The sequence below is a fragment of the Taeniopygia guttata genome, chromosome 6 (genome assembly GCF_048771995.1).
Source record: "Taeniopygia guttata chromosome 6, bTaeGut7.mat, whole genome shotgun sequence".
NCBI lineage: Eukaryota > Metazoa > Chordata > Aves > Passeriformes > Estrildidae > Taeniopygia > Taeniopygia guttata.
The window spans coordinates 12,339,112-12,348,990 of record NC_133031.1 but is presented as its reverse complement, the minus strand read 5'-3'; positions in this window follow the sequence as shown (position 1 = coordinate 12,348,990).

Genomic DNA, 9,879 nt, shown 5'->3' with positions numbered 1-9,879 from the left:
TCCCTGACTGCTCCTATATATGGAAAAGTGAAAGTGCCCAGATAATCATGTGAGGAAAATGGAAGAGTCCATTTCTTGGCAGGGGAGTTAGTTAACTTTAGGATACTTCACTAATTAACTCAGTTCTTGGAAACACTCTAGATTGAACCTGTGTAAGAGTGGTTATCTTAGCAGCACCACTGAGCACGAAGTAATGCAGGAGTGCTGGTGGCAGTTCAGGTCAGCTGCTTCTCCCTCTGGCTCTCCCCTGATTCTGGGATCTACTTCCAACTCTGTGTTCTGGTTTTGCAGGGATGGATACAAAATGTGTACCTTCACATCTTTCCTAATGAAGGGGTAGAAGAAGGTTGCTCTGCATCATATAACTGTATTTTCCTTTTACTTTTTCACCTCTAGAAAACCAGAGTTCCCTCATGAATTGGGTTTTTTATTTTCATTCATTTTTTCTGCATGTTTGAGCGACAAAACATCTGATAAGATCTAGCACCACGGCTGCTTCAGTCTGCTACACAGAGCTTGCCCTTCAGCCTTTGCTTTTCTTTCCCCCTGTCCTTTCTTCTATTAATCCAGGTCCATTTAAATTATATTTTTATATCATATTCCCATACTATATTCCATAAGCCTTATAAATACAATAACTGCCACATCTCAGACCTCAGTGATCAGTTCTGCTGCAGAGGATTTCTTCTAGTCAAATGGCTCATGTCTGGAAAATGCTGGTGGTATGTCAGGTATGAAGGCAGAGGGCTTTTAGTGGGTATTTGTCTTTAAGTGAGTATATAAAAAACAAGTAAACATACCCATGGGACAGATCCACAAAATGCCTAGCACTACTGCAACATTGTAAGTATGTGTAATTTTCCTTATTTCCTTTACAGAAACCATTATAGTCTCAATCTCTGATCAAAGCACTGGTCTATGAATAAAATAATTTCCACATTACTCTTCAGTTTAAAAACTTACTTTACTTCAAATCTTTAGCCATTAATATTAATATTATTATTAATAATATAATTACTAACAAATCCCCAAGATGGTCCCTTGAATTCAAATTTCTCACTGCTACATATTTATGTAAGAACTCATTAGAATTTTCACTTTCTGCCTACATTCCTGAAAACAATAACCAATGCCTGTGAATGTTCACCAGTAAACTTCTGCAGCATTGGCCCCTCTCTAATAATCATCAACATGGAATCGTTCATTTCAAATACTCTTCCTCGGTTTTCTATTGTACAGAATTCATCTCATGGAATGATGAGCACTGGTTGCTTGAAAAATTCCACAAATTCACACATCAGATACACATTATGAGGCACAGATTTCTCTGGAGTAAACTGTGATCACCCCACTGACATGAAGATACTATCCCATCCTAAATAAATTACACATTAACACCACCCAGAAAAACAGAATTTGTAAAAAAACCCAAAAAACAAACAAAAAAAAACCAAAAAACCCAACCCACCAAATAGTAACCAAATAGCTACTAACCATATTAAACCTAGTTAATCTGTAACATTCAAAAATTATATTAACTTTGAAAGTAAAATAACATAATTGTCAAGCACTCACTCTTAAATACAAATGTCTTCTTCTTCCTTATGGAGGCACCAAAAGACACAATGGGAATGGATGAAGCAAAAAATGATTGTGTGTGTATTTGTGTATTAAGAGGTTTCTTTCTGATTCTACAAACAATTATCCAACAAAAGCAGACAAGACTGATTATCATTAGCCTGTGAGTTCCACTCTCTCTTGCTTCTGGCTTTTCTTTCCCTTGGTTTTCAATGCCACTTACAGAGAGAAAGTGTAGTTTGGGAATCAGCATTCATGGTTTTAAGGTAACACTTCAGGACAATGCAGGGCATTCACACAATTCTCTAATCATGTGTAAAATAAAAAAAAATCACAAGCTCTCAAAATGCTGAAGACCACAAGTATTGGCATGCATGAGAAATGAGTTTGCAGGACCATTGTTTATTTTGCTTTCACAGTTCTTTTTGCACTTGTTTCTGTCTAGTTAAATGCATTGGTCCCTTGTGACCTTTGGAGGCTCACCCTTCATTAAAAAGCCTCTCTGCTACCAGAAATGTTGCCCAGCTGCATTTCACATTAACTTGTATAAAACCTCCAATTTGAGCTTCTTCCAGCTGTGTTTTTAATATCAAAAGCAATACATTTGTTTTATGGGCATGAAGCACCTCAGCATGTTCTCTTCTAGGACATCTATGGCAAATGCTAAAGCATTGTAGGATTATGTAATGTTTACTTTGGCTTCTCTTCCCAGACAATTTGACTTTTTAAATGTTTGTAAAAAGGTAAGATAGTGCTTTACCATCATGTCTTTTTGGCATATAACTCCTGTCTATGAGAAAAACCCAACAAAACATGACACTAAGGGAATGATATCAGCATTTTTCTTTATTCCATTTTATTAATAATGACCCATCACTCAATGTAACAGGATTCCAAATTTTCTATTAACTTCATTGCCATACTCACCTTGACTGAGCCCGAATAAAGTTTCTCTGTAAATCTCTTTATAATTCATATATTGCCCATCATTGTATTTTCTTTTGACCATATTCTATGATCTTTACTCAGAAGATACCTACTGATAAAATCTTCCAAATCAGTATGACTACTGTGCTTTGAAATGAGACTAAAGAGAGGAAAAAACTTGATGTAAAAACAACACAGCCCCTCTGTATTTCTCTGTATTGCCTATAATGTCAATTAAAACCACTGTTTCAACTGGAATAACAATGTAAGTCATTCTACTGACGTTAAGAGTCTTCATATTTGGCACCATCCTATATTTTTACTGCTTTTACTCACAGCAGTTCTGCAAGACCACCCCTCTTCTAGCTCATATAACAAAGTCCAACAAGAAGGCAGAGATTTATCACAGCCTTGGGAAAGCCCCGGAAATCAGTGAACAAGATTTAACAGACAGAAACTTTTATGGTGCTGATTGTCTAGAAAGATGACTGATAAACTGTCTTCACCCTAGACCTCTCATTCTCATCAGATTGTTTTACTTGCTCATTTTCTCCTCTTCTACATTTATTTGCCTTTCTCCTGTTCCCTCATTTTGTCTTGCTTATATCCATTTAGTTAAAACACATTTTCCCCTTCTTCTTTTTTTTCTCCTTTAACTTGTACATTTCCATCACCCTTCTTGTCACTACTGATATCCCATTCAAGTTATAAACCACTGAAAATGGAGCCTACATGGGTGAATGATATCTGTAGAAGTGAGAAACAAGTTTGAGCTAATAAATTACAGATAAACACTAGGACAGCAGAAAGGCAAAGAAGAAAGCAGGTATCTCTCTAAGGCTTAGGCATCCTCACTTCAGCTGCAGAAGAATCAAATTTCCCTGGCAAGCAGTACAGGCTCCTTCACTCCTGCGGTTTCACCACCATAGTAACTTTTTGGTGACTTCTTTTGAGTGAGGATTGTATCAAGAACTTGGAAGAACCCTGCATTACTAGAATCATTTATGGGAAGACCATTTCTTAGGCTGTGCAATTTCTCTTATCACAGCTTTCAAATGTTAAGGATACTTGATATGTAGACATCACATACTTTTTACTACAGTAACTTAAAATTACAATTCCACTACATTAAAGAACCAAAACATGTTTAGGTGTAGCAATATACAGGAATACTTCATGGATACAAATAACATGTAGGAAAGTGTTTTCCTAAATGCTTCTGTTTTGTTGTCTTACCATTATCTTTAAATATGATATTACCAAGTTAACAGCTTAACGGGCTAGTAGTTTAAATTTCTTACTTGGCTATTTTATTCTCACTTCATGCAAGGAATTTACTCCTAATTAATGCCTGTGGAAACAGTTTTTCAGGTGCTTACAAAAACAATTTTAATACTAGTTTCATTTTTGCTGCTTACTATTAGTAGTTTGTATTATATAAGTAATGTGTTTTCAAGGAGTTCTGCAGTCCATCTTTTTTTTTTTTTTTTCTATTAGAAATGAGCAATAAATTTTGCAAGCCTGATGGGAATATCCTCTAGGGCTCTGGTTGGTTGGTGAAAAGCCTTGACTTAGCCTGTACATTTTGGTTAGGGGAAGGTAGCTGTTTTCGTTTATTTTTAGAGTTTACATAAGGAAAGTTTGTTAAGATATATTTATTTCCTTTGCATGAAGAATGACAAACCTGCTCAAAGCAATAGAGTTTGAACATGGGGAATTCAAAACTCACTTCCCACCTGCTTCAAAACTCTTACCTCTATCTAGTATTATCTGAAAATGAGAGTGGCTCAAGGCCTGTCAAATGTGCAGGTGTACATTTCACTGGCCCATAAACATTCAGGGTAAAATAAATACAGCAGAGCAGAAAAAAAAGGTTGTGATTGTAGAAGGAAAGAAGCTACTGTGCGCCCTGAGATGGGTGTCTATCACCCAGCATTTATTCTTTCATCTCACCTTTCACCTTCTCCAGACTGGCCTATGGGACCTCCTGCAAATGACCATGAGCAATTCAGCTCTTTCATTCTGGAGGGCTTTTATGACTTTTTGAGTAAATACAAATTCCAGTCAGAGCAATTTCTTGCTGTGCATTCTGTGTAACTCACTCCACAGTAACTTCAGGTTCAGAGAGGCCCTCTGTTGCATCTCCCAACTGCCATGCCTGCCATTTCCTAAGAAGTGTTTCCAGGTTCTTCCATTATTGATATCAGAGAAAAGAATTAATTTTGCCTCCCTCCCCTATGCTTGTCCTTTTTGCATCTGTTTAACCTCAAATTCTCTATTCCAATACCTCACTGAATCACAATGTTTAAAGCTGGACAGTCTTCTCCAGCCTTCTGCTCAAAGCAGGACCAATTTGAACACGTTGTTCATAGCCATGTTATAAAGTAGTATGTGCCAAGCCTTTATACATTAAGTGGCAACTTTTAGTCTCTTAGGAAATAATTAAAGCTACATGGGGCTAAATTGCGCTTTCATTAAAATATATTTTGGTGTTAATTTCACTGGGACTATTATTTCTTTAACATTAGCAAATATTAAAACAAATTAATTTTCTATTTACTCACCTAATAAAAGTACTAGCAGTTCATGTCTCAATCCCAAGATGAAAATAAATTTAAAAGTTTTTTCCTAATCATTTTTCATAAATAACCCTTGATGTATCATAAATGGTACAAAAATAGCTAGATTAGTTAAAGTTTAAAGTTGTCCATTTGCTGATTGGTTACTATTGCCAGCATTAAACCATACTGGTATATAATCAGTTCTGCCTTTAGTCTTTGGCAGTTTTCCTGTTTAAGTTATAAGCTCTGTAGAGCAATGCACAATCTTTTGTTTGTGTTACATGCTTATGTAAAGACCTATTACAACAGAATCACAAGTTCTTTGTATCCTTCACAAACAATGAGACGGTAGAAGGGGAAAAAATAGAGCCCTGTTCCATACTTACCTCACACAATTAAAAGTTTCAGTTTGCAAATGTAGCAGTGTACAACAAACATATTTAGCATTTTACTCATAAGCCACCATAGTAAATTTAGTAATTTCATTCATTGTTAAAATTATGCGTTAGGTATGGAAAAGTCTTAAATTAGAAATAATCTCCCTTAAACCTGGCGAAAAGCTATCTATATATTTTACTGGATATTTTTCCAGCTGCAATGATCAGTTGTTTGGCTAGGAAAGACTGTCATGTGACATGTAACAAAGCACAACTCTTCACTTCAATTGCACGGGGTGAGACCACACATGAGATCCACAGGCAGCCACAGTTTCTTTCTGTGGGAGTAGTTAGAGCTCTTTCCTGTGAATGACAGGTCTGATCACCTGCCCAGACTAAACCCCATTACAGCCATAGATCTGTATCTCAATTTGGCTTCCAGCAGCTTGGGCTCTGTACGATCTTCTGCTTTCCCGTGTCTTGTGACATTATCAGTGCAAACCATTAGGATTTCCTCAGTACCTTAGGAAAGAGACTGATGCATTTAAACAGCTATTACCCAAGAGTTTTTGCTGCAGTGTTTCATAGATGTTTACAGTACAGGTGGTCTTTGGACTTTGAAACAAATATTGACTTTAGTACATCAAGTCAGGTTTCAGAAACCTATCTACAAGAACAGTTGTGGAATTTGTTAATTCTGGCTTCCTGACAAGGCTCATTGGGTTAAATTCAGACACATTTAACTTTTTTGAGATACAATGCTGGAACATACTTCTCCTTCATCTGGTATAAAATTGTAGTTACTTCTCCGGACCAAAACCCTCTACAAGTCTTTCCTATGTGTACTCTATGTGAAACATACACTACACATAGGAAAGTAGTTTATGTTTCCTACAGTACTAGTGTATGTTTTCCTATTCTTCTATGCTTGCAACAAAAATGTTTACATACTTGAACTGCTTGATACAGGCAAACATCTATTCAAACACTCAGTACTAATCTATTCAATAATGTATAGCATAATTTTAAATGCATTTTGCATGACTGAAAATAACTACACAATGCTATGAGCTCAAGAATTAGGCTTGTATGGCTATCAGGAGAAAAAGATACTGCACCCATCCAACATCCATTTTAGCCATGATTCCTATCCATGGTTATTCACAGCCTTTTAGAAATCCTCCCACTGTCACTACTACAGAGCTCAAATGCTCTACTAGTGCTGTGAGGTCTGCAGGAAACTCTAAACTAAATCAACTGATTGGTGATATCTTTCAGAAATCCTCCAACCTAACCTTGTTACTAGAGCTGATCCAGACTGGGAAGGTTGCCACTTAAGTAGCAATTTCACATATTTCACCTGGGCAAATATATTAGCAACCAGAAAAGATTATTATCTTTTTATCTGTGTCTGAAAGATTTCACTGCAGTTAGTCATTCAGCAGTTTCAGATAAAAAGGTCTGAACTAAAACACAGCCAAAAAATATGATCAGATATCTGTCTAAACTGGGGATATTAAGTAATGCATGCAGGGTATGTAGGATCACCTTACATAACTATATAAACAGTACTATACAAAAATTCATACAGTAGCCACATCAATATTTCCAGATTCCTGTTAACAGAATATGGAACAGAAAATGGATGTCACCAAAAGATCTTTAGGGAACACAGTTTTAGTACTTTAAGTTGAAGCTGAAGACTGCAGCTCTACTAGGCAGGGAAAGAAGGACAAACCTATTCTCATTACCATCTTATACCCTACCCTGCATAGGTATACAGGCTACTCACACTGGTAACAGCTCATAGCTAAACATATGGAAGAGCTGATCTTAGGGTATATCTCTTTCTTTCCTTCAATATTTTCTTACCCCTTGATTCTTCTTTTTTTCCCCTCTTCCAGGTTTTCCTACTAGTCAATTTAAGGAGCACCTAAACTTCCTACATTCATACCAATCACTGATTCAATTTCTATGCAGAAGATTCTTTCCTGTTTCTTGACAGGAGGTTGACAGCTTATAGGTTTCCTGCTGCTGCATCTTTTTCATGTCCACAATCTGTGTTGCTTGTAATTAAACACCAGTGCTGCCTTTGGCTTCTCAACAGTCTGGTAAGTCAACCAGAAAACAGAGATCAGAGCAGACCTGCCACAATCAAAACCTATCAACTACTCCTATTGACTCTGAGAAGAAAAACATTTGACTCACACAAATTAGAAGGTTTAGCCAGTGAAGTAAAGCCTCTCATTTTCTGCTTTTGAAAATTGGTATTGGAAATCAGCACCTAGCATAAGCCAACTCCTGTTAGGTATCCTCTTTTCTGTGTTTTTAGAAATCTTGGCTAATGAGAAAACTAATGGCAATTTTATAGAACAGCTTATTGTTAAATTCTTCCCAATTGCTACCAATGGCTGAGAATCCCTAGAACAACAGTCAGAAGTTTTGGTTAATCAGTTCTGGTTCCTTCCTTCTCCCCTCTGCAGTACCATAAAACATGTCACTGGGATTTGTAAGTCTTTAGAGGCAAGGTCAGCAAGGTTATTTCAATGTGTAATTATTTTTAAGACATACAGATATTCCCACGCAGTTGGCATGGGTGTTTTACCAGGACTCAAGTTGAATTCCTGCCAGCAAATTCAGTAAGCACAGAACTGATCTCCTTAGAAACTAAAATTTGAAATTCATTTCCAGATTTTGAGCTCACAAATATGTGAACCTATTCAAAGCTGCAAGTTTCATTTTTATAGTGCTTATAACAATGAACTACCGTAAACAATATTTTTTTTTTACTTAAAACTAGGAATTTACTTATCCTACTAAACAAAGTAAAATTGAGAGAAGTCAATGGCCCTTTCTCTAAAGGTTAGATGGTTCTTTGATTTAAAGAAGTATGGAAAAGAATATTGGTGTACTGATGCCAGCTGCATGAGCTCACCACACACAAAAGTGGTGACTTTCTTGTAATCACAGAGTAGCAGACAGATTCAAACACTAACTATGCTGAGTTTCCAAGTGATAGCTAAAAAAAACCAAGAAAAGTCACATAAGGAGGTTAAGGGGAAAACATGCCACAGTTAACAGCAACCTACATGTGAGCAGTGGCAAAACCATTTATCCTAAAGATACTAAGAGGCAGATGCCTATAAACACAAACTTTTGAGATAAGAGAATAGTGTTTCAGTATACTGCTTGAGTATATCATCAGTGGTAGTTTTTATAGAGTTCATACCTCCTACCAATAAATCCTACTCAATAGTTTTAAAATACAAGACAGTACAATAACAACCCAAGTTCAAGTGAGAAACAGAATACTGGTGCATTTTTTCTATAGGCTCTACTTAGATACATATGCCCACAGAAAAAATGTTGCAGAACAGCTGTCTCAGAACTCCACCACAGTCCCAGCCCTAGACATTTTCAGCTGTCAGAGCCTAAGGGTAACTTTTCAGTGCAGCCTGGCTTACAATGAAACAAACAGATCCTGTTTCCAGGGTTACAATTATCAGCTAAATAAATAGAATTTTTTTAACTTATCTACTAAACACATCAGTGGCAAAACCGCAATTGCTTACGATAATGAACCAAATACAGGTGTGTCTGTGTGCAGCCAGTCATTTCTGCAAGCAAGAACATCCAAGAGGTGGAGCAGAAATCAGGCAGAGTGATTGGAGAAGCCTAACACACTCCCAGGAATGTGACTTGAAACAGAGCAATAGAGAGCTGAAGTGCCCCTCTGCTGAAATGGAAACGATTTATTATCTGAATGTTTCCTCTCTCCAACCCTCCCCACAACTAAGCCCTTTTTATTTCTGTGGTATCTGACTTGCATACAGTTTGAGGCAATAAATTCTCTCCTGTCTTAATATTAAATACAGTAAAAGTTTAATTACAAGGAGATGGCTTCTCAGGGGTAGAACTCCATGTTGGTTGATGGCTCAATCCTCTTATGATTTCAACCACAACTTTTTCAGCAACTTCAATGAGACCAGGACTGAGATCCTTGGAATGCATCTTCACTGTGCCAAAAAAGGGTTTGCCTTGATTTTTTTTGAAACAAAGTAACAACAATCAGCTCTATAATGGAGCTGAAAATATGACTCAGTTCATTAAGAAAAACAGACTAACCAAAATACTGATCAAGTTCAAACATACATCCACCTCCTCCATCAGGAACAGCCAATTTCTTTATCTGGAATCTGCTAGACAGCATCTAAACTATGGAGGAACCTCTGAATAAAATAATTTGCTGAACTCAAACACCAGTTGGCTCTTGCATCAAACCAAATTCTGATCGAAGTTAACACTGACTTTGGTTAATGATAATGACTCTGTGATGTACAAATTATCAGGGAAGACCTGAAGTTGCATGTTATATCTGAGAACTCTCAAATTCTGAGAATGAGTGTTCTGTTTTAAAGTCTTAAAAATCTGCTACA